This window comes from Pleurodeles waltl, chromosome 10 (assembly GCF_031143425.1).
Source record: "Pleurodeles waltl isolate 20211129_DDA chromosome 10, aPleWal1.hap1.20221129, whole genome shotgun sequence".
NCBI lineage: Eukaryota > Metazoa > Chordata > Amphibia > Caudata > Salamandridae > Pleurodeles > Pleurodeles waltl.
In genome coordinates, this window is record NC_090449.1 from 558385441 (window position 1) to 558411549 (window position 26109).

The following is a 26109-nucleotide window of genomic DNA, read 5'->3' on the forward strand; positions in this document are numbered from 1 at the left end:
CAGAGCTATCCAGAGTGTCCCAACACCTTGGAAGATAAGATGGCTAACGCCAGGGACACACTAGAGGAGCTCTGGGTACCACCCCTGGGGTGGTGATGGACAGGGTGGCAGTCACTACCCTTTCCTTTGTCCAGTTTTACGCCAGAGCAGGGACTAGGGGTCCTTGAACCGGTGTAGACTGGCTTATGCAAGGAGGGCACCATCTGTGCCCTTCAAAGCTTTTCCAGAGGCTCTGGGAGGCTACCCCTCCCAAGCCTGTAACACCTTGTTCCAAAGGGAGAGGGTGTAACACCCTCTTCCCAAAGGAAATGCTTTGTTCTGCCTTCCTGGGACTGATCTGCTCAGACCCCAGGAGGGCAGAAACCTGTCTGTGAGGTGGAAGCAGCTGTAGCTGCGGTGCAAGCCTCAGAAAGCTGGTTGGGCAGTACTGGGGGTCCACGCTGGAGCCCCCAGGATGCATGGGATTGCCCCCAATACCACATTTGGAATGGGGGGACAATTCCTTGATCATAGACACCTTACATGGCCATATTCGGAGTTATACCATTGTGAAGCTCTATATAGATATTGACCTATACTGTATGTAGTGCACACGTGTAATGGTATCCCGCAGTCACGAAGTCCAGGGAATTGGCCCTGGACAGCGTGCGGGCACCTTTGCTAATGCACGGGTGCCCTCAAACTTGGTAACTTTGCATCTAGCCTTCAGTAAATGAAGGTTAGACATATAGGTGACTTATAAGTTACTTAAGTGCAGTGGAAATGGCTGTGAAATAGGGTGTGCACTATTTCACTCAGGCTGCAGTGGCAGTTCTAAAGAAGGGTTTGTCTGAGCTCCTTATGGGTGGCAAAAGAAATGCTGCAGCAACTAAGGATCTCTTGGAACCCCCATTCCCTGGGTACGTAGGTACCATGTACTAGGGACTTCTAAGGGGGGTCCAATGTGTCAATTGGAATTGGAATATGAAGTCACTAAACTAAAGTAACTAATTTGGAAGCAGAGAGAGCATAAGCATTGAAGTTCTGGTTAGCAGAAGTTCAGTGACACAGTTAAGCACTGTTGACAACACACACATTAGGCCACAAACTATGAGCACTGGGGTCCTGGCTATCAGGATCCCAGTGAGATAGGCAAAACACACTGACAAATAGGGTTTTAACTATGAGCACTGGGGTCCTGGCTAACAGGATCCCACTGAGACAGTAAAAACACACTGACACACCCTCACAAACAGGCCAAAAGGGGGGGGGGGTTAACCATGCTAGAAAGAGGCTACTTTCTCACATATAGTCACATCAACACCACTAACACAACCAAGACCTCAGAGACGAGGAAGTCATTCAACACCATTCTTGGGACAACTACATAGTGACGTCCCTTGTTGTAACATATTGTATCAGCCTTGCCTCATTGCCCAAATGCATGTGTGCTGCATCTCACAGCACACTAGTCATTGCAACTGTCCCAACAGCCCCCAGGCATGTGCTGGTAGAACCACCACACTTAAACAACACATCCACATGAGGCAGCTATCCCTACATCACACAGTCAGGGTGTTGCCTAGGTGCATGGAACAATTAACCCAACAGGTGCTGACAGAATAGCAGGCTGGACTGGAATCATTGGTAACATGCCACTATCCAGACCAACTAAACTGAAGTTGTGTTCAACCACACAGTGTACCCGCTGCACTTGACAGTATGAGTCACACGTTGGGATGGCAGCTGCTAATATGTCTGCAAATGGTAGCTCTGTGGGGCACACACTAGACAATATAGATGGATCAAATGGAGACAGTGCCAGTTGGGGTCTGCATTGGGTGTAACAGGATACCCTGCACGCAGCCCCTCAAAACAGGCAGTGGAAAGGGCAAAGGGCCAAGGTATGGGACACCCTGCACTGCCAATGCCAGGTACATGGGCTGTGCATTGCCACCCAGGGGCACACCACAACACTTCACCAACAACCATTTCATGGGGGTTACACCACCATGCAAAGGCTGGAGGACATTTGGAAATAAACCTGGAGGTTAGTGTTGAACGTATCACAGGTCTGGTGTCACAGGACTAATGCCATAGCCAGTCCCTCAGCTGCTGGCCACCTGCCATGTCCAGGCCATTGGCCCAAGGGGGATTACACATTGACAACAGTTGGCACACCACCTGTGCTGTAGGGGGTGAACAATTACACAGTGTCAGTCAGGTTCCCCTTGGACTGCTGCACATGAAATATGGACCTCAGGTCCTGAAGTACAACTCCTATGAATTGGAAATGTCCATTGACACATTTACCATCAGGCACTGTCACATACAGAATGATGTACACAGCAGAAATTTCATACCCATATTGGCTATCCCTGGGTTCAAACCTGAGCTTTTGTCACATGAGCTGTACAGTCACCATGCTGCTGTATCATAGTGCAAGGAGGGCTGCATTGAGGGGCAGGACATAGGTGTTCAGTAAGATAAACAACCTACTCTGACAGTAGTAGAAACAGTACTCTGCCAGGTCTATGAGTGCTATGTAAAGTAGCACACAAACACAAATCACAACATAAAGAGACATCAATAGCAACAAGAGCACAGTGTCCTGACTATGCCATCCCTGGGGTGGTGCAAGGTCTCAGCACAGCATTGGTGTATGTGAAACTTGTAAGATTGGGACAGTTGAAAATTGACATGTGTGGTGCTGCGCCATGAGCACAGCAACACACATTGCAAGGCAACACCATGCAAATGAATGCAACAAGAGAGTAGAACAAGATAAGAGGCAGTCTTAGACGCAATAAGGATAGACAACACACTTAGAAGATATGACGTAGACAATTGTGGCAACTGGGCTTCCTTTCATGTGACATGCAGGTTGGGCATAGGGCTGTAGACTGTAGCTATGATGTACTGGAACAATCCATTAGAAGTAATTGGTGCATCATAGGCCCCTAGCGCCACTGGAGCATCACTATCACTGATGATCCAGTGGCTCTAAGCACTGCACTGTGTTGATAAGGTAGCGTTAAGACACTTTTTATGGCATTATGTCAGCTTGTAAACACGTAGCCACCTGATCATAACCGTGTGTGGAAGGTGGTGCAATGGGTGCTGCTGTGGGTGTGCCACAGCAACACACAATATATTTCAATGCTGCCTCAGATGAATGGAATATGGTACACTTGAGGTAGGGCCAAACCTATTACGCCAGCCCCAGGGGTGGCATTATCAGGGTGCAACGAGGAGGAATACATTTGTACCTCCTTCATTTCTGATTTCCTGTGTCTGCTGCAATCTGCAGCATGCATAGGAAGAGCAAAATGCCAGAAATGATCGTTTAAGACCGTGAAGGTGTAACTCCATGCACATAAATAATACTATGTTAATGACAATTTGACTCTCCAAGTGTGCTGCATTCTGAAAGTTCACACAGAAGTGCCAGAGTGCCATTGACACTGTATTTTATTTATCACATGTTCGGTCAATTACACGAAGAGAAGAGAAAGAAAAAAAGCCGAAAAAAGGAAACAAAGAATCGTAAAATACAGTAATATAATCGGTTTAAGTTAAAATGTTCAGCTAAATTACAGAGTATTACAAAGTTGCTTGCAGGCTCGCTGTGGACGCTTGTCTTGCTTATTCAGTCTCTTGAAGAAGACACCCTAATTTACCCAAGAATTTAGCCAGTCTGCAGTTGAGCTGCACATCGTCCCCTTTAAAGCCTGTAAATATCACCGGTCTGCACCTGCGCAGCCCCCATTGAAGCCAAACTGGTCGTAAGAACCTATTACGATCTGTTGTAGTGCCTTTGCATAGGCATATCTAATAGATCAGCGTTTCCGGAGCCAGCCAACATAGTCGACAGGTGTCCGTCATATTGACTCTTGTCCAGCTAGGGAGGTGGGCATATGTTGGAAGGAAGCCCATTCGGTATTTCATAAAGGCTGTTTTAATCCATGGATTAACTGCTGCTCCCAGATAAGTTGTGGGGTTAGAGAGCTGTATGATGACAGAACCATCCAGACGACATGGCTTCGTTTCAATAAAGCCTCTTTATCCTGAAGATGTGAGAGAGACTTGACGCTTACTTTCGTTGCACATTTGACAAGCTGGTGTGAGCTGTGTTAGGGTAGTTGATCTACCAGGCCCAATGTTGTCAAGGAGGACTTGAGGTAGAGACGGAAGGCGGAAGTTGGGTCCAAAGTCATTTCCACCCAAATAAGGGAGCTTAGGGAGCCTTTTCTTGCTACCTTACGTTTATGGCTTAGATTGATAAATGCCCCTTTCCTTGCTAGAGACTGCCTAACCAGGCCAAATTCTAGGAGGACTTGGGCGGGTGAAACATGATTTGGTAAGCTTCTGAAAAGCTTGATGATCGTTTTGTCCAAGTGCTCATCACAACCGCCTCTTAGAACTTCGCTGCCATATGTGATTGTTGGTATTAATTTGGCTTGGATGACCTTTCATAGCGGCACATAGGTTGAAGAACCAGTTGCTTTTTTGACACTGTTGAACATGAATGCAGGTGAGATGGATTTCCGACTAAAGGTCTCCAGATGGGGTTGAAGGAGCCATTGCCTCCAAGAAGAACCCCAAGGTATTTATATTCGCGCACTGTTTCAACCTTGTTGTTACCCAAGTACCACTGATATCTCAGACACCCAGTCATCCCAAAGGGCATGATTTTTGATTTATTCAAATTGATGAGGAGAGCTTTTTTCCAGAGAATTCAGTGCTGCGTTAAGTAGCCTCTGCAGGCCTATTCTAGTATGACTGAAAAGGATGAGATCATTGGCGTACATCAAGCTTGTCATGGCAGTTTGACCCAACCTTGGTGGATGCGAGTTCATCTCGTCCAGTTCCTCCAGTAACTCAGCCAAAAATAGGTAAAAAGAAGGGGTGCAAGTACACATCCCTTGCGCAGACCCTGAAGAGTGGGAATTTTCCTTGAGAGGTGCGTCCCGCCACCCAATTTGACCCTCACCCAGGTATCTGTGTGGAGTAGGGTTATTGTTTTCAACGACTGGGAGGGAATGCCCCAACTTGCAAGTTTAAACCAGAGTTTCCGTATTTCTACTTGATCAAATGCAGCTTTGTAGTCTATAAATGAAAGAAAGAGGGACTTCTTGGCGCTTTGGTATTGGTCAAATAATAGTGCGAAGGCCATACGTTTCCCACCCCTTTTGAGAATCGAGTTTGATTAAATGGGATCAGGTTACTGACATTAGTCCAGGTTTCAAGCTCCTCCAAGAGAATCCCTGCAAAGATTTTTGATTCGACATCTAGAAGTGCAATTAATCAGTAATTTGCTGGGTCACTAGTCGCACCCCCTTTAAAGATAGGGGTGATGGTTGAGCCTCTCCATGCTTGTGGGATGATGTTGGTAGCAAGAATGCAATTTTAGAGTGTTGAGAGATGTTTTGCCCAAAAATCTGGGTCCTCTTTGTACAGGGCGGCGGAAATACCATTGGGTCTCAGCACTCTCTCATTCCGGCACTTAATAATTTCCATCCTCACTGTTTCTGAGGGAACCGGAAAGCAGCTGCATTGTTCTTTTGGAGAGCCGGTGGAGGTATAGGCTGGTGCTTTTGCCTGGGGGCGGGCTCCCTCACCTACAGGGCTCTTAGTTGAAAGGCCAAAATGGCATGAGAGATACTGATGCCAGATGGGCTCAGAGATACTAATCATGTGGGGGGGGAGGTTGAAGAGCTATGGCTGTTTATAAGCCTCCAAAACTGAGCATGCCGATTTGTCATTAATGCGTGCAGGAGTTTTACTGCTAGCTCGGCTGCCTTGTCTCTTTGATGCATCCATAGGTGACCTCTATAGGCCAGTCTGGAGGTAGATACCAGTGCTCTCAGGGTTTCTTTTCTGGGTTCTTTCTGAAGACGGCAAAGGATGGAATTTAAGTTCCGTTTAAGTGTCTTTGTATACCTTCTGGATAAAGGGCTTTGTAAGCTGTGGGCTGCTGCTGGTAGGATGTCAGAAGCTCTACTACAAACTTGTCCCAGTCTGTTTGTGGTGTTTGCTCTGGGTCTGTGAGGTTCAACTTAAGGGACCATATTTGCTTGGCTGTCTCTCCCAGCGTAGGAGTGGACTTGGAGGACCACTTAATTCGCATCCCATTAGTTATATATGTGGCTCACTGCAGTGCGTCTGAAGGTTCATGATGTTCAATTGGGTGAGTAAAATGCAGCTCTTGTGGTAAGTGGTCACTCTCCCCTATGCTTGTTACCTGAAATTTCAAAATTTGGCCCAACAGGGATAGGGATAAGATTGTATAGTGTATTATCGATCGTGCCTTTTGATTAAAAAATGTAAATGAGGGGGGTTGATCCGTACTATAGCGGCTGTTGGCAGATCAGAGTCCCATTGCTTCAAGATCTTTTATGAGTTGTTTCCCTAGTTTGTCCCACTTGAAAGTTCCAGGTAGAACTTAGTCTGGTATCTGCCAGTGAAAGTTCTGTGCCAAAGTGGCTTTTTCAGAAAGCTCAGATCCCAGTAGGTTCATGTTGAAATCACCACTTAGGATCAGTTGGGGACGTGGAGCGTTATTGACCAGTTCTTCAATATTCTCTTTCAGCAGAGGTGCAGCTTCTAGTTTGAAAGTTTTTTCAGGGAAGGGGGAGGGGCCTTGTGTCAAAGTAAGAAGAATTGTCAACAGATTTCTGCACGTAATTGGGGATGTGTGGTGGTGCCCCTTCATTGTTGAACTGAGATGTGTGATGAGTCCGCCACTCAAGCGCCCAAAACGAGCCCTCCTTGTTGCATGGACATGATAACTCACAAATACGGCGATTGTAGGTGGGGATTCTGTCCAAGTCCCTTGCAACATTATTATCTGGAATGACGTTAGATAGTCTCTTCCGGAGTAGGGGTGGCAAAATATTTTTAGCTGGGGTGCCAATTGTGGAAGGAGGAAAGGGGCTCCAAGGCTGGGAGGAGGAAGAGGGGCTCCAAGGCTGGGAGGAGGCCCCAAGTTCTGGCTCCCAGGGAGGCTGCTTGGTGAGTCTAGGTTTTGCAAGGAAGTTCCGGAGAGCTGTGCTGCTTGATTGTTCACTGGCATTCGATGTCCAAGCGTGGGTTACTGTAAATAGGACTTGGAAGGTTCCAAGGATGTATCCTGCACACGCAATATTAAAGGCTGCAGCGGGTTGTCACTCATGGGGTTAGAGGCAAGTCTGAGAGCAACCTCCTCATTTCGAGCTAATGCTCTTTTCAAGTCCTCAAAGACACTGCTTAAAGCTCCTGGTAAAGAACTTAGTTTATCCAAGATTGAAGAGCATGTACAAGGACATGCGGGTAACCAGGAATATACAGAGTTCTGGGCTCTGACTATCAAATTATTGAGATCTGCAATTTTTGAGTCAATTCCTGAAGTGAAGACTGCTAATGTATTTATCAATTTAATTTGAGTGTCCATTTTGGTGGACTGAAGGTTTAAGGCTTCAGAGATGAAGGGTGCTCTGGATGATGTTCAAGACTGTTGGTATGTCTGGGGCTGTGACAATCTCAAAAGGTATATAGGCCCCCATTTGGGGCCTGGTGTTCAATAAAGCCCCTGCAGATGAACGCAGGGTGGAGCAAGATTGACTCTGCCCCAAGGCGCCATTTCCGTCTGCGTATACTGCCACCATTGCCTCCCATTCCAGAGAGATAAGTAATGACGGATTGTGCTGTAAGCTGCTTGCTGGTTTATTCCGGGGAGCAGAGCTGCCGAGGGGTAGGTCGAGGCAGGGTCTGTCCATTGGATGCTTTGGGTGCTTTAATGAGTCCTGGCCCAATTTTGGGTCTTCTTGCACTGTGCTGGGGAGACTGTCACAGAAACAGGCTTTTGGTAGATAGTTTGGGCTTAAGCCTGGTGAGTCCAAAGGGCATGACTGAACTAGGCTGGCGTGCTGGGATGGCTGCCTTGGTGGCAATGGCAGCAGAGGGAGGGAGGAAAAATGGTTAGAGTCCTCTAAGTTAAGTTTGTCTGTGCAACCGTCGCAGCTGACAATTTTATCTGCGGATAGAGACTCCATCCCGGTGCCATGCGAGTGGACCTGAGCCATTGTAAAGTTTTTTGCCTTCATTTGTAAGGAGGATGACCCTGGAGGCAGGGAGACTAATGCAGTAGATGGATGTTCAACAATTTTGGGGATTTTGGGGGTGCACACTGAGTTTGGAGCTAAACCAAGAGCTGCTACTTGGCTGATAATAATTGCTCCCAAGGGGGATGGCAAACCTGGAATACTTGGATTTGCTGTGTAGATAGCTGAAGACGGGTCCTTAAGTAGAAGAGATCTTGCGTCAATTTTAGGCTGGCACTTTGCAGCTGTAAGAATGTCTTGCACAGTCCTTGAGCCTCTTAAACTAATCTTGCCATGGGACACTGTCTGGTCAACTGAGTTGATCAAGTTAGAGCTGCTGTTCTGTAGAGGTAGTGACTGATCAATTGTATCAGTAGTGTCAGTGACACTGGCCAGAGTATCAGATGTGTCAGTCCTCCCTCTCTGGCTTGGCTTCTTTTTTTGGCTAGAGGAAGGGGGAGTGCCCTTGGTGATTGTTAATGTGCATGAAGGTACGCTTTCACACACATTAACAGTCACACCCCTCAAAGCATACATCCTTTAACAATGGTGCAAGGATGCCTACAATTACGCTGGCAGCTGAATCTTGCACCAGTATGGGGGACAATACAGAGGTGCCCCATAATCACTTGCATATGGTACAATCTTGTGTCACCAAAGTGAAGCAGTGCAGCGCTGATTATTATTGCACAGCACCATGTTGCACCACTTGAACATCAACATGGGCCTATAATGACAATGAGCCTCAATTATCAAGTCAGTGAAGTGACTTGTCAACTGTCATAACACAGGTAGACTGATTATACACCATCTCATTGCAAAGGGTGATGGCTCTCCTGCGGATCTGCCTTTCCTGGAGTACCCTGATGACCTGGATGACCAACTGGCAACTATCAGCCAAGAGAGCCTCCAAGAAGTCCTTGTGAACACGCAGACACCACCTCCAGTCACAAGGAGGAGAATTGAACTAGCAGACATCCTAAAGGCCTCATTTAGCACCCCAAGAGTACGACCTGCCAGCAATGACACAGCAGAGGACTTCGAGGACACAGGCAGCAGCTTTGAGAGGACAGTGGATGGAGTCCAGCGAGAGCTGGCCAAGGAGGTGCAGGTGGGGATGCAAACAATGGCAGCCAGCCTTGAGAGGATGCAGATGTGCATGGTTATGGCAACAGAACAGACTACAGCCAACCAACGCACATACTCCCCAATGCATGAAGTCCAGGAGTGTCTGAGGGACAGAGCAGCTGCCATGAGGGAGAGGCCACAACAACTGCTCTATCAAACTGGCAGCAGTGTGCCTAAGGACAATAAGGACTTCCTGCACCTGGAAATGATCTCCCTCAGGGCATACATGGCTGCCTAACATAGGAATGATCCAGGTATACTTAAAAACCATCAGCTCCTCGTTGCTGCAGTCATGCCATATGTAGTGCCACAGATGGCAGCTGCTGGGAATTGGGAGTCCATATCTGCAACCACTGAGGTGTATGTGGCACCCTCTACCTCCTCACTACCAGCATCAAGAGTAGAGGATGCACCACACACATCGGAAGATGAAGATGTGGAACAGATCATCTTCACCCGTAGGAGTTCCCGATAGCACCAGCCCATGCCACATGGGCAGGTTTTTCCTTAGTCCTGTGCTTGACATCATGCCAGTGTTGGCACTCTGACAGATATGCACTCCACCTCAACACACTGTTGACCTCTCTGCTATGGACTGTTATTGTCCCTAACTTTCCATTTGGCAATTTAATATACTCCTGCACTGAAAGACACTTTACCCAAACATGTGCCGGGACATGGCCCTCAAACCTGGACTTGTGTTGTGTCCCAATTGGATGGATTCTACAATGGGGTCACAGTCCTGGACATTGTATATACTTTGCACTGTTACATTTGTACATAAACACCACCTAAACAACCACCATGTTTATGTGTGTTGTGATACCTCTACTATGCCTAGTGTTTGTGATGTGTGTAACCTCTCTCAATTCACAGAGTGTCAGTACAACAGTGTATGTATATGTGGGCACATATCTATGCACATGGTACCTACATGTTGTACGTTGATGTTGGCCTCATCCCCTAAAATCAAATCACTGAATATGTGATATATTCTGAAAACATGTATGCTACACCCACTACATACTACAAGAATAGGTGTGAAACAGTCATCAGGCAATTTAATCAGCTGGAATTACCACTAGAACACATTGGTGTGAAACAGAGAGACTCAAACTCATCCATTATTGCCACTGGTCAGTTTAGCAGGATAGGAATGATATGTAGGCAGTAGTAACATGTCCCACTGTGACCAACATCCCAAAACAAAACACAGACAATGTTAACTGAATTCCCACACCTAGCCTGTCCTATACATGGTAAACATAGTCAGCTGGAGTGGTGGGAACACAGGATGGCAGGTGCACAGGTAAGTAGATGTGTTGTAGCTGCCAATATGACAACTCAGTCATAAGGAGGTGTTGAAAACGTCAAGAGAGGGATTTGGATGAAGGACGGAGTCCCCAGGACAACACACAATTTGCACTGCACACCCATGGGAAGACCCTGAGACCCAAGCATACGACACATGAAGTAAGGGAATACCCAATAACATTTATTATGATAAATAAATCAATGAAACAATAGTAATTAACACCTATCCTAATCTTACCTATCTTAACTATATCTAACCCACAACAGACCCTAACTACTCTATGCTATACTTACCTTACACATTTAATTACACACCCTAAACATTCACCCCCCCCCCCCATATCACATGCAGGACAAAATACACTAAACTACACATTTACTAACTATAAATAAACAAATATATCATTTTTTAAAGTTTTTTCATTTATTTTTTTACAAACATATAAGAACCCCAACATCACCCCCCACCCACACACCCGCATAGTAAAATAGAAAAAGTAGTAAACCCAACCCCCAAAACCTACTTACCCTAACTAACTCACTAACCTATTGTAACCTACAACGAACTCCCTAATACCCACAAAAAGAGCAGAAAAAGAGGAGGGAGGGGTGTCTATTTGGGAGGAGTGACATGATGTAATTTAGAGGTTGCCCCTTTTGAGTCTTTTTTTAATATTCTTGAGGGCCTTGCTGTTCTTGGCCACCTCTAGCTCGATGGAGTCCAAAATTTGTAGATACAGTTGTATATCCCTCTAAAGATCTTTTCTGGCACTCATGCCGACGGCAACTGATGTGGGTGGCTGTGTTATGCTACTTGTGGGTGCAGCAGCTGGAGCAATGGTGACGTTGGCAGCTGTGGGCCCCTTCACAGCAGTTGTGCTTGGTCCAGTCTATGTGGGCAGTGTGGGTCCACCAGTGGATAGCTCAAAGTGATAGGGGCATACCATCCTCTTGAACCCAGATTCCACTGCCAATATGTGCCTATTGCGCACTGCCCTCTTCTGAAAGGCACAGAGTTGATTCTCATTCATGTTGGCAGCTGTAAAAATGAGACAAGCAACCATCAGTGTCAGCATTGTGTGGTGTATGTACAGTATATCAGCTTACTATCAACTTTGGATAGCACATGCACTCCTACTCAAAATCCAGATGGTACAACGGCCCTCATGGATGAAACAACAAAACTGCCTTAGCACCATTTCCCTTACACCATAGCCATCCACAACAAGACTAGGTAACAAACAAATTCATATGTGCTTAGACTTTGCACCATCTGTGACAATGCTAAGGCAGCATCAAATTCACATTGATCAGGGCCACTATTCCTCTTCTGAAGTGTCAATTTTCAAACATACATCACCAAACACTTGATGCTGTTATTGTGAGTATGGGATGATGTTGTTTACCATAAGGGTTCAGTGTGGATAGCTACACATGTAATCCTGATCAAAAGGACTGTCACCTACACAGTGAGCATCACATCTCCCTACACATTAGTTCATCCCTTCATCACCTTGTTTACACAATGCTGGCCATTGAGCGCCAGAAGCCTCACATAATATGAGTCTCAGCTTGTGCATGGGGAACCACTTAAATGTGACACATTGTCACCATCCATCCTAATCTGCTTTCTGATCATTTTACAGCTCATCTCTGCTAGCATTGGGTGCTGAACACATGACTCACTCACACTAAACACTTCAACACTACGCAGGACAGACACAATCACACTTACTGGATACATCTGGGTCCTCAAATCTTACCACTTCACCTATGGTGTAGGGGGGAGGTCCACCTGAAATATATGGATGGAAACCCATGGTTAGTATCACATAACTGTCACTGCTAGTAGACAACATATGGCAGTATGTACTATTTAAAAGAGTGAGTTATTCATCCAGGTTGTGGACAGTGCAACAGACACACCACTGCATGCTCACAATGAGTCTGTCACTTTGGTGTATGAGAGACATACATCTGCAGTCTTACACTGGTCCTGAGACTCATGTAGTGCTACATCCTGCAACAACCATGTGTGGCCAATCTGTAGAAGATGGAACTCCATCGTATGAGGGGGAGTTGGGTGACAGATAAATGACATGACCCTTGTGCTCTGCAAGACAACTGATTCAGGTATTCTGGCTTGTCCTGCAAGGCACGCAGAGGCACTTTGTGAAGGACGAGCGGCTAAATAGTGAGTCTGCAATTTACATGCATTGTGTAATCCATGACTGATGTGTCACAATTAATTGATGCCATCAAATGGCCCATTGCCAGTATCCCCTAAGGCGGGTATTCCCCCTTTGTAAACATAATGCCAGGGCTGATGAATGTGAAACTCTGACATTATTGCACCATATATGGATTGTCGTACTTAGTTATCACAATCCACTCACAAATGGTATGCTGGCGGTGTTTAACCTTATCATACATGACACAATGCTGGGGCACAGATGTTGCCATGGCCCATGGAATGTGTGACTTAGTGATGGATGTGCATGACTATCCAAACTTCTGACTTGCTTTGGTTAAATGTTAGGAAATGTGAAGCCCATGTCTATACTGGCAAAGTGACACTCCATTCTGGTTGCATTCGACCTGTCCACATGCATTGCATGCAGGGCGCCAACACATCTGCTACTGGCATTCAAGTGCAGTGAACAGTAATTAGTTATCCAATGGGGTACTCATCAGCAGGCCTACCAATCACCACACATAAATGGTCGAGAACATCCTGCTCCCTGCCCACAAGGTCAGCCTAGCGATGCTTCAGCTGATGGTAATTGCGGCTGGTGTGGTACACCCTCTTCAGGTGGTAGAGCACCTTTCCCCAACGCTGCCGACTTGCCTCCATATGGTAGCCCTGGATCACATGGCCACCCATCTCTAGCATCAATGGGAGGTAGTGGGCTACCAACCAAATAAATCCTCCCAGCTCCTCCTCTCCCATTCTGGTCGGCCTCCCCTTGCCAGACATTGCACTGGGGTACGGGTAGGAATACATGTGAGATAGTACAATTGAAAAAAATAGTAATGAAAGGAAACTTAACACAAAAAATTCTATAACCCAACTAACCCACCTATAGAACTAACCCAGACAGACATCCGACAGCACAAGTACAAGGTAAAATACACTGAACATAACAAATTCACAGACACTGGGACAAATAACAATAAAATACAAAACTAAACACAACAGGAGGGACAGCACAAAATAGACTAAATCGCAAGAAGACACCACCAACTCCAAAACAAAACCATACAGTCAAAAGAGGAACAGACTGTAAAGAGAAAGTGAAAGTACACGCACTGTACCATGCATGTAAACAGGTTATCCTATGACATCACTTCCTGTGCCCTTGCATCACGTTTTCTGTTATGCGTGTATTTTTTTGATTCATCTGATGTTTGCATGAGTTTTTCTGACGCATTACTCACGTGCATTTATTTATATTGGCGCATAACCTTTATGCGTCGATTTAACAGTAAATCAGCATTGCGAGGAGTGCGAAGGTGGAATTTACGCTAAGGGCCCATGGGTCATGTAGTTTGCGTTTGCGGATATTTCCTACTCATTTTCATCTTCTTTTTTTACTCCAATCGTGATTGCCAGATTTCAATATTTGTTGATGTATGCAGCCTATATCAACCTAATAATTGTATGTGCTAGGCTTCAGTATGGCATTTTGTCTATGGCCACATGTGGTAGTCCATTGTACAATGTGATTTGTGTGTGATTGTTGTGTTACATCAATGTGCGTATTGCAAATTCAACATCATGCCTATGTCTGCATGTGTGACAACAATGTATCCACATATTTATGGCAGTCAGTACTATGCAAGGGTCATGGTATGTGATTGTGATTTGTGTTCACTTATGTTCTGTGTGTAGTTGCCTTACAGAGCATAACATTTCATGCAACATTCACAGCTCAGGGATTGTTGATGATGGCTGTACTTGCAAATTGGCAACTGTTATGCGACAAATGTCTCCATATGTTGATCTTGAGTATATGGATGACTTGTGTGTGGTCTACACATCATCTTTGCTACGTACTGTGATTGATACACTCCGCCTACCTTCCTATCATTTCATGTAATGAACACAATAGCCATTTGAAATTCTGAACATTTTGCTTTGTATTACAATTACTTTGTGGTAGACATGGAGCCCTAGCTGCATATGTTCTCATCAATTCTGCTGTTCATTCCATAGACATGTTCATGCAAATTGTGAGGTCCTGGGTACCCAGTCCCAGGATTGGGCACCATGGCAGTGGCAGGTGTGATTTCCATGGATTTACTGCCCATGTTCCATTTCTCCCATTGCTTGTCATACCCAGGCTAATCATGTTGGGTATTGTCACCAATGATGTCCCCACCTTGTCACACATATCCCATGTAGCCATTGCAAATCTCACACTGAGTTGTGTTAGTGGTCTGTTCAAACATTACCGTACCACCATATTTTTACATCCACTGCCTCATGTGTGGACTCCTTATTTTGTTCATTTTTAATCAATCAATCATTCAAATAATTTCTTAAGCGCACTACGCACCCGGTAGGGTCTCAAGGCGCTGGGAGTGGTGGGGTGGGACCGGTTACTGCTCAAAAAGCCATGTTTTGAAGTGCTTTCTAAAGGTTAGTAGGTCCTGGGTCTTGCGTAGGTCAGTGGGGAGGGAGTTCCAGGTCTTGGCGGAGAGGTGGGAGAAGAATATGAGGCCGAAGGTGGTGCGTTGGATGTGGGGGACTTTAGCGAGGGATAGGTCAGCAGAGCAGAGCTGGCGAGATGGTATGTGGAAGTTGACTCGTTCGTTGAGGTAGGCTGGTCAAGTTGTCGTGGAGGGCTTTGTGAGCGTGGACACGGATTTTGAAAATGATCCTTTTGTTGATGGGCAGCCAGTGTAACAATCTGAGGTGGGTGGATATGTGTTTGTGGCGAGGGAGGTTGAGGATGAGACGGGTGGCTGTGTTCTGGATTCCCTGGAGTTTTCTTTGAAGCTTGGCTGTTGTCTCTGCGTAGAGGGCGTTGCCGCAGTCCAGTCTGCTGCTTATGAGGGCGTGGCTGACTGTTTTTCTTGTTTCTGAAGGGATCCATTTGAAAGTCTTTCGTAGCATGTGAAGGGTGTTGCAGCAGGAGGATGATATGGCGTTGATTTGCTGGGTCATGGAGAGAGACGAGTCCAGTATGATGCCATGGTTGCGTGCGTGGGTGGTGCGTGTTGGGGGTGGTCCGAGGGTGGTGGGCCACGAGGAGTCATTCAGTGCTGTCTTATTGGGACCGAAGATGATGATCACTGTTTTGTCTGAGTTCAATTTGAGGTGGCTTGCTGTCATCCATTTGGCGATGTTGAGGAGTCCGGAGTGCAGGTTATTCTTGCAGGTGGCTGGGTTCCTAGTGAGGGAGATGATGAGCTGGGTGTCGTCAGCGTATGAAATGATGGTGATGCTCTGGGGGCGGAGGATGTTGGCAAGAGGAGCCATTTAGATGTTGAAGAGGGTGGGGCTGAGGGAAGATCCTTGGGGGACCCCACAGATGATCTTGGTGGCTGTAGACCGGAAAGGAGGGAGGCAAACTCTTTGGGTTCTTTCAGAGAGGAAGGAGGAGACCCAGTCCTGGCCTTTGTGGCGAATTCCAGCGTTGAAAAGGCGTGCACAGAGGGTTTGGTGGCATGCAGTGTCAAAGCTGCAGAGAGGTCTAGGAGGATGAGGGCGACGGTCTCGCCCTTGTACACTCTGGTCCTGATGTGGTCTGTGCAGGCGATGAGGGAGGTCTCAGTGCTGTAGTTCTTGTGAAATCCAGACTGAGAGACATCGTATGTTGTTCTCTTCTAGGAAGCGAGACAGTTGTGCGTTTACTATCTTCTTAACAACCTTTGCGGGGAAGGGAGAAGAGAAATGGGTCAGTAGTTTGTGAGGTCTTCAGGGTCTGCTTTGGGTTTTTTGAAAAGAGCATTGACTTCGGCATGCTTCCAAATATCTGGGAAGGTTGCAGTGTTGATGGAACTGTTGATGACGGCCCGGAGCTGGGGAGCGATGATTTGGCTGGCCTTGTTGAAAATGTGGTGGGGGCAAGGGTCTATTGGGGAGCCTGAATGGATGGAGTTCATGGTTTTGCCGATTTCTTCGTCATTGGTGGGGGTCCAGGTGTTCAGTAGGTTGGTAGGGCAGGGTGTTGTGGTGTTGGTTGTATCGGTGGTGGTGATGGTGTGTGCTGATGATATGAAGCTGTCATGTAAGTCTGCAATTTTGCGGTGGAAGTAGTTGGAGACAGAGTTGCAGAGGTCTTGGGAATGTAGAGGGCCGATGGTGCAAGATTTGGTGAGATCTTTGATGATGGCAAAGAGTTCCTTGCTGTTGTGTGTGTTGTTGTCTATGCGTTCTTTGTAGAAGGACTGTTTGGTGGTCTGGATGAGTTGGTGGTGTTTGCGCATGGCTGTTTTGAGGGCAGAGAAGTTGCTCATTGAGGGTTCTTGGTGCCAGGCATTCTCAATTTTTTGGCATTCTCGTTTGGAAGACTGAAGTCTGTGGTGAACCATGGGGCGCTGTTGATGGTGCAGGTTTTGTTGTTTGTTTTCAAAGGGGTGAGGGAGTCTGCCCAAGTTTCTAGCGATCGTGTGAGGTTGAGGGCAGCGGTGTTGGGGTCGTTGGTGATGGGAGGTGGAGCTTGTGCGAGGTTGGAGATCAGGTGTTCTTTGGAGATCTTGTTCCACTTGCGGTAGGGTGTAGTGTGTTGTTAGTGGTGAGTTTCATGAAGGAGAAGTGGACGCAGTGGTGGTCAGTCCAGTGGAGTTCCGTGGTATGAGTGAAGGTGATGTGGCTGCTGGAGGTGAAGATGGCGTCTAGCGTGTGTCCCGCTGAGTGGGTGGGTGAGGTTACTGGTTGCTTGAGGCCGAGGTTTGTGAGGTTGTCCAGCAGGGACGTGGAGTTGCAGTCATGGGTGCTTTCCAGGTGAAAGTTGAGGTCACCAAGAAGTACTTAGTCTGTGGAGGTGAGAGCGTGGAAGCTGATAGTGTCGGCGATGGTGTCACAGAATGGGGGGCGAGGTCCTGGTGGTTTGTAGATGAGGGTTCCTCTAAGGGTGGTGTTGGCGTTGATGTGTACTTGAAAGTGTAGGTGTTCTGCATTGTGTAGGGTGTCGTTGGTGTTGGTGGAAATTTTGATGGAGTTTTTGTGTATTATGGCGATACCTCCTCCTGGTTTGTTGGTGTGGTCTCTATGGGTGATTTTGTAACCTTCTGGGATGGCTATGGCGATGTCGGGTTCTGATGAGGAGTTCATCCATGTTTCAGTGAGGAAGGCGATGTCAGGAGAGTTGGTGGTGAGCAGGTCCCAAAGTTCGATGGCGTGCTTGAGGATGGAGCGGGTGTTAAGAAGGATGCAGTTGAGGTGATTGTGGGGTTTAGTGTTGTTGCGGTGCTTGTTGGTGTTGGTATTAATGCAGTAGAAATGGCATGAGTGGCATGTGAAAGGTCTGTGTGTGTTTGGGGTTGGCCTGGGCGCAGGCGGAGTGCTGGCCTGGGTTGAGAGCAATGAGTTTTGTGGAGAAGTAGTGGTGCTTGGGGGGGTCAGAGAAGCGTGGACCAGGTGGACGGGCGCTGGGCGCAGTCCAGGCACGGACAAGCGCAGACGGGCTTGCCTCTGGTGCGCCTCCGGCGCGCCAACAGCGTGCCCGCTGCGCACGGCCACACTACAGCCACCATTAAGAAGGGGAGGTGGAAGGGAGGAGCAGCTGGGAGGTGGGAGGGAGTGTCCAAAGGGAGCGCGAGGGGGGCGGGGCCGCAGGGTTTGCAGCTGCTGTGTTTAGAGGAACCGGCGAGAGCTGGAAAAGAAAACTTGCACAATTAAAGCGCAAATACAAAGTGGAGCACAAAATGGGCACAGTTTAGGGTAACAACAGTATAAAAAAAGAAAAAACGAATACAAGAAACGAAATACGAGCTATGGAATGAAATACAAGGTATACTAGACACGCCTACCACTAGGCACCACGGATGAGGCGCAGACGGGTGCTTGTGGGTGGTGGAGGAACTCGACCTTCTTATGCAGCAAAAACTGCAGGGTCAGGGGCACGGAGGCAGGCTGGTGGAGCTGAAGTGTACTCCTGGCCCAAAGCAGGTCAGGGGGTCACCTGACATGTTGTTGTGTATGATGTGCTATTGGTATACAAGTTGGCAACGTGGATGTAAATTATATATAGTGGTCCATAAGCTGTGTCCTTCAATTGTCACATTCAAGTGATGGGGCTATTTGTGATGTGTGTGATGGTACCAGTTTACTCTTACACTTCACATGCCACTCATGCCACTTTTCTTGCACTCACACCAACACCAACAACACCAACAAGCACTACAACAACACCAAACCCCCCAATCACCTCAACTGCATCCTCCTTAACACCCGCTCCGTCCACAAGCACGCCATTGAGCTTTGGGACCTACTCGCCACAAACTCTCCCGACATCGCCTTCCTCACTGAAACATGGATGAACTCCTCATCAGAACCCGACATCGCCATAGTCATCCCAGAAGGATGCAAAATCACCCGTAGAGACCGCACCAACAAACCAGGAGGAGGAATTGCCATTATACACAGAAACTCCATCAAGATTTCCACCAACACCAACAACACCCTAGACACCACAGAGCACCTACACTTTCAGGTACACATCAACACCAACATCACTCTAAGAGGAACCCTCATCTACAGACCACCAGGACCCCGCCCCCCATTCTGTGACACCATCACCGACACTATCAGCTCCCATGGCCTCAACTCTACAGACTACCTACTCCTTGGTGACCTTAACTTTCACCTGGAAAGCAGCCACGACTGCAACTTTACGGCCCTGCTGGCAACCTTGCAAACCTCAGCCTCAAGCAACTGGTCACCTCACCCACCCACTCAGCCGGACACACGCTAGACACCATCTTCACCTCCAGCAGCCACATTACCTTCACTCACACCACCAAACTCCACTGGACTGACCACCTCTGCGTCCATTTCTCCTTCCTGAAATCCACCACCAACAAAATCCTACCCCCTCCAGCAAGTGGAACAAGATCTCCAAAGAACAACTGATCTGCAACCTCGCACAAGCTCCACCTCCCAGTACCAATGACCCCAACGCCGCCGCCCTCAACCTCACACGATGGCTAGAAACATGCACAAACTCCCTCGCCCCATTCAAAATAACCAACAACACCTGCCCCATCAAGACTGCCCCCGGTTCACCACAGAACTTCAGTCTTCAAAATTAGAATGCCGAAAAATTGAGAAAGCCTGGCGGCAAGAACCCTCAGTGAGCAACTTCTCTGCCCTCAAATCAGCCATGCGCAAACATCACCAACTCATCCGGACCACCAAACGATCCTTCTACAAAGAACGCATAAACGCCAACACACACAACAACAAGGAACATTTTGCCATCATCAAAGAACTCACCAAACCCAAATCCTGCACCATCGACCATCCACACTCCCAAGACCTCTGCAACTCCCTCTCCAACTACTTCCACCACAAGATCGCAGGCATACACAACAGCTTCACATCATCATTACCCACCATCACCACTACCGACACAACAAACACCACAGCACCCTGCTGCATCAAGCTACTGACCACCTGGACCCCCACCAATGACAAAGAAATTGGCAAAACCATGAGCTCCATCCACTCAGGCTCCCCAACAGACCCATCCCCCCACCACATCTTCAACAAGGCCATCCAAATCATTGCTCTCCGACTCCGGGCCGTCATAAAGAGTTCCTTCAAGACCGCAACCTTCCCAGATATTTGGAAACACGCCAAAGTTAACTCTCTTCTAAAAAAAAACAAAGCTGACCCATAAGACCTCACAAACTACCAACCCATCTCTCCACTCCCCTTTCCTGCAAAGGTCAAAGAGAAGATAGTAAACATACAACTGTCTCGTTTCCTAGAAGACAACAACATACTTGACGTCTCCCAGTCTGGATTCCACAAAAACCACAGCAAGGAGACCGCCCTCATCGCCTGTACAGATGACATCAGGACCAGATTGGACAAGAGGGAAACTCTCGCCTTCATCCTCCTAGACCTCTCCTCAGCTTTCGACACTTATGCTGCCAAAGCCAGGCCTCTTCGACACCAGAATTCGCCACAAAGCCCTTGACTGGCTCACCTACTTCCTCTCAGAAAGAACCCAAAGAGTTTGCCTCCCTCATTTCCAGTCTACAGCCACCAAGATCATCTGTGGGGTCCCCCAAGGATCCTCCCTCAGCCCCACCCTTTTCAATATCTACATGGCACCACTCACCAACATCATCCGCCCCCACGGCCTCACCATCATTTCATACGCTGATGACACCCAGCTCATCATCTCCCTCACGAGGAACTCATCCACCGCCAAGAATAACCTACACGCTGGACTCCTCACCATCGCTAACTGGATGACAGCAAGTCACCTCATATTGAACTCAGAGGAAACCGAGATCATCGTCTTCGGTCCCAACAAGACAGCCTGGAACGACTCTTGGTGGCCCACCACCCTTGGACCCCCCCAACACCCACCACCCACGCATGCAATCTCGGCATCATACTGGAATTATCTCTCTCCATGACTCAGCAAATCAATGCCATATCATCTTCCTGCTTCAACACCATTTGCATGCTACGCCAGACTTTCAAATGGATTCCTTTATAAACAAGAAGAACGGTCACCCACGCCATCATAAGCAGGAGACTGGACTACGGCAAAGTCCTCTACGCAAGGACCACAGCCAAGCTTCAGAGAAAACTCCAGCGAATCCAGAACGCAGCTGCACATCTCATCCTCAACCTCCCTTGCCACGAACACATCTCCACCCACCTCAGATTCCTACACTGGCTGCCCATCAACAAAAGGATCATTTTCAAAATCCTTGTCCACGCTCACAAAGCCCTCATTGACATCGGACCAGCCGACCTCAACAAATGAATCAACTTCCACAAACTAACTCGACAGCTCCGCTCCGCCGACCTTGCCCTCGCTACAGTACCCTGCATCCAACGCACCACCTACGGTGGCAGATCCCTCTCCCACCTTGCCGCTAAAATCTGGAACTTCCTCCCCACCAACCTACGCAAGACCCAGGACCTCCTAACCTTCAGAAAGCACCTCAAAACAAGGCTTTTCGAGCAGTAACCCCCCCAGCGCCTCAAGACCCTACCAGGTGAGTAGTGCGCTTACGAAATTTGTTTGACTGATTGATTGATTGACATGTGATGTTGCTACAGTACTCTTCAGATTTGTATTTGTGGCATGCTCCCTGAAGTTAGACTCATAATCCTAAAGTATATGTTGGAGAGATTGAAGACACCAAAGCCAGATTATGTGGATGAGTGAGATGTTTATTGACAAAATTTACAAGCTGATTTACGTGATGATTATGTGAAGAAGTTCTGTACAATTTGCAGTCTGCGGCGTATACCAGCAGCTGTGTTGTGGTCTTCCCCCTTATTTACTTCTCCACCATTGTCCTCCTCCTCCTCAGGCAGGCTTTCAACCTGCTCATATAATGGTACATTCATCCATACACATATGGTGTGCAGCATGGCACAGGTCAATATGATCTTGCAGACCATTTTTGGGGCATATAGGAGGCTGCCTCCTGTGATGTCCAGGCAACTGAATCTCGACTTCAGGGTGCCAAATGTCCTATCCACAATGGTCCGTGTCCTCCGATGTCCCTCATTATATGCATGCTCTGCTGCTGTGCTTGGGTTGTGAAATGGGGTCATTATTGATGGCTGTATGCCATAACCCAGATCTGCTGCAAAAGATTACAGGAGTAAATCATTGTGAGGGCTTGCAAGATGTAAGTCATGTAGCATGGCAGATGATATAATGATCTGGTTGTGGGTCATATTAAGCTGTGTTTTGGTGTGAGTTCCTAACCTTGTGGGATCTTTCCACAGCACTAGGTTGTGGGACATGACAATCTTGTGTATGGGTCAAGGACCTAGAACACTTGATTTGCATTCCACAATGATAGTCATTCTGTATGTACCATGTGTTTTGCAGTGCATTTTTGTATCAGTGTGCTATCAGTGGAGGGGACATGACACATCCTGACAACACAATGGTTTCAGATGTGGTAGCAACATGGTGGCACTACAGTGCCTTGACATCCCACCCCTTTTGACATGTGTCATTGCAGATGAGATGTGAAACTTAGGGCCAGATTTCTGAAAAGTTAGCGCCACGTTTACGCCATTTTTTGACGCAAAAGCAGTGCAAATATTATATTTTGTAAGTTTGCACCACTTTTGCATAAAAAAATTACGTTAACACGGGGCTAACGTTTCATAAATCAGGCCCTTAGGGCATATGAAATTGGTTACTGTGACTGCACAACATGTCTCCTAAATTGGCTGCTGTAGCTTGCAACATTTCAACAATGCAAGGATGCCCCATGTGTGACATGTTACTTGGCAACCCTTTGTTGTCCCCAGCGCTAGTTGCACATGTGTAGCCATGCACCAATGCTACCTACCCTACACCAGGGTACTTGGCTATGTGCCATGAGGAGGTGGATGCATCTGTGATGTACGGTACACCGCCCTGGACATATGCTTTTTTGATGGCCAATTGGCTCTTTGTGTGTGTGCAGCCGTGTGCAGCATTCATTTGTGCCACATTCATCTGAGTTCTTAGCACCGTCTACCTTGTATTTGCCAACTGCATACTGCACCCCTGGGGTGGTATTTTTTTTTGGGCACTTCCTCAGGTCTTAGGGGACAGCAACATGTGAGTCTGCATCTTCATGCTATGTATCTTGTAGTGACAGACCTGTAGCAAGAAACATTGTACACCCCTTCCATGCTTCATGTAGCATAAGAGGGTGGCCAATTTAGAATGTGGCTTAACCCCTTCGTTGCCAGGCCTTTTTCCCTCCTGTGCCGTGCCTTTTTTAGGCTATTTGGGGCAGTTTGCGCTTAGGCCCTCATAACTTTTTCTCCATATAAGCTACCCATGCCAAATTTGCATCCTTTTTTCCAACATCCTAGGAATTCTAGAGGTACCCAGACTTTGTGGGTTCCCCTGAAGGAGACAAGAAATTGGCCAAAATACAGCAAAACATTTTTTTTTTCAACAAAATGGGAAAAAGGGCTGCAGAAAGCTTGTGGGTTTTTCCCTGAAAATGGCGTTTGTGGTGTAAAAATCACCATCTTCCCAGCTTTCAGGAACAGGCAGACTTGAATTAGAAAACACAATTTTTCAACACAATTTTGTCATTTTACTGGGACATACCCCATTTTTACTATTTTTTGTGCTTTCAGCCTCCTTCCAGTTAGTGACAGAAAAGGGTGAGAAACCAATACTGGATCCCAGAAAGCTAAACATTTTGGAAAAGTAAACAAAATTCTGAATTCATCAAGGGGTCATTTGTGTAGATCCTACAAGTGCTTCATACACAAACTAACAGCTGAAACAAACAAATATTGAAATTAAGGTGAGGAAAAGAAACAATTTTCTCTACGTTTTACTCTGTAACTCTTTCCACCGATGTCATATTTTTGAAAGCAATATACCATTACGTCTGCTGGACTCTTCTGGTTTCTGAGATTTATAGGACTTGTAGGTTCATCAAGAACCCTAGGTACCCAGAGCCAAAAAATGAGCTGCACCTTGCAATGGGTTTTCATTCTGGACCGGGTACACATCAATTCATTTGCTGAAATATAAAAAGTGAAAAATAGGTATCAAGAAAACCTTTGTATTTCCAAAATGGCCACAAGATAAGGTGTTGAGAAGCAGTGGTTATTTGAACATCTCTGAATTCCTGGGTGCCCATACCAGCATGTGAATTACAGGGCATTTCTCAAATAGACGTCTTTTTTATAGACTGTCTTACATTTGGAAGGAAAAAATGTAGAGAAAGACAAGGGGCAATAACACTTGTTTTACTATTCTGTGTTCCCCAAAGTCTCCCGATAAAAAAGGTACCTCACTTGCGTGGGTAGGCCTAGCGCCTGCAACAGAAAATGCCCCAAAACACAACGTGGACACATCACATTTTCATAAAGAAAACAGAGCTGTTTTTTGCAAAGTGTCTAGCTGTGGATTTTGGCCTCTAGCTCAGCCGTTACCTAGGGAAGCCTAGCAAACCTTTGCAGTTTTGAAAACTAGACCCCTAGGGGAATCCAGGATGGGGTGACCTGTGGGGCTCTGACCAGGTTCTGTTACCCAGAATCATTTGCAAACCTCAAAATTTGGCAAAAAAAAAAAAATTCCTCTTATTTTGGTGACATAAAGTTCTGGAATCTGAGAGAAGCCACACATTTCCTTCCATCCAGTGTTCCCCCAAGTCTCCGGATAAAAATGGTACCTCACTTGTTGGAGTAGGCCTAGCGCACGTGACAGGAAAGGCCCCAAAACACAACGTGGACACATAACATTTTCACATAGAAAACAGCTGTTTTTTGCAAAGTGCGTAGCTGTGGATTTTGGCCTCTAGCTTAGGGAACCTAGTAAACCTGTGCAGTTTTAAAAACTAGACAACTAGGGGAATCAATGCAATAGAATAGAATGCAGTGGGAGAAAATAGGTCTAGGGGCAACACAAACAATATACTAAAAAAGTGGAATGTGAATCACAAATTCCCCCCGAAACAAGTGTAGTATGTGCAGAATCGCTGGGAGTGTAAGAGTACAGTAAAGGTAAGTAAATTACCCCACCCCAGAGCCCAGAAAAGCAGGAGTAAAGTACTACAAGTTTCATTAGGACACACTGCACCTCGTTTTGGGGATTTGGCAGCAACCAACCAAGTCTGCAAAGAACAACTGCTGGATTATTGGACCTGAAGTCCTGCAAAGGAAGGGGACCAAGTCCAGAAGTCGAAAGACGTTCCAGGAAGGACAGGAGCCCCAGCCAACCCAGAAGAGGGTGAAAAGAAGAGTCCCTGGTTAGTTGAAGACTGCAGGAATGCACCTTAGGAATATGCCAGTGGATTCCTGCATGATGCAAGAGATGTCCCACTGTGTGAAGATTGTTGCAGATGAGATTTAGTGTTGGAAGGCGGCAACAAGCCTTGGCTTCGGCAAAAGTGCATTTTTCATTAAAATGGCACTGGATGGACCCAAGAGGGACCTGGAGGCCTCAACTCTGTGTGAGGAGAAAGAGGGGGCTCTCAGCACTTTAGAGAGCCGCAGGGTCTGGGTTCAAAGGAGGTGCAAAACATGGTTGATGCAGCACAACAAAAGAAGGTCCCACGCTGCCAGAGAACAACTCAGCGAGTTGAGCATCACAGGGTGGAGTGCTGGAGACCTGGGTCAGGCTGTGCACAAAGGAACTTTGCAAAGAGTGCACAGAGGCCTCAGGAGACAAAGAAGACACAAAACAAAGGGGTACTGTCGTTCTTGGGGAAGGCAAGGTCTAACCTCCTCCAAATTGCTTCAGCAGGACCTCAGGACAGTCTATGTTGATGATGTCCACCCTTTGTCTCCTTAGGAGCAGGCTTGTTGCCATGAGAGGAGTCCCAGGGTACCAGTAGTCACCTTGGAAGATTTCTTCGGTCCTTCTGGTACAGGATGAAGACAGGGAGTCCCCAGAGCATGCACACAATGGAAACTGTTGCAGTTGCT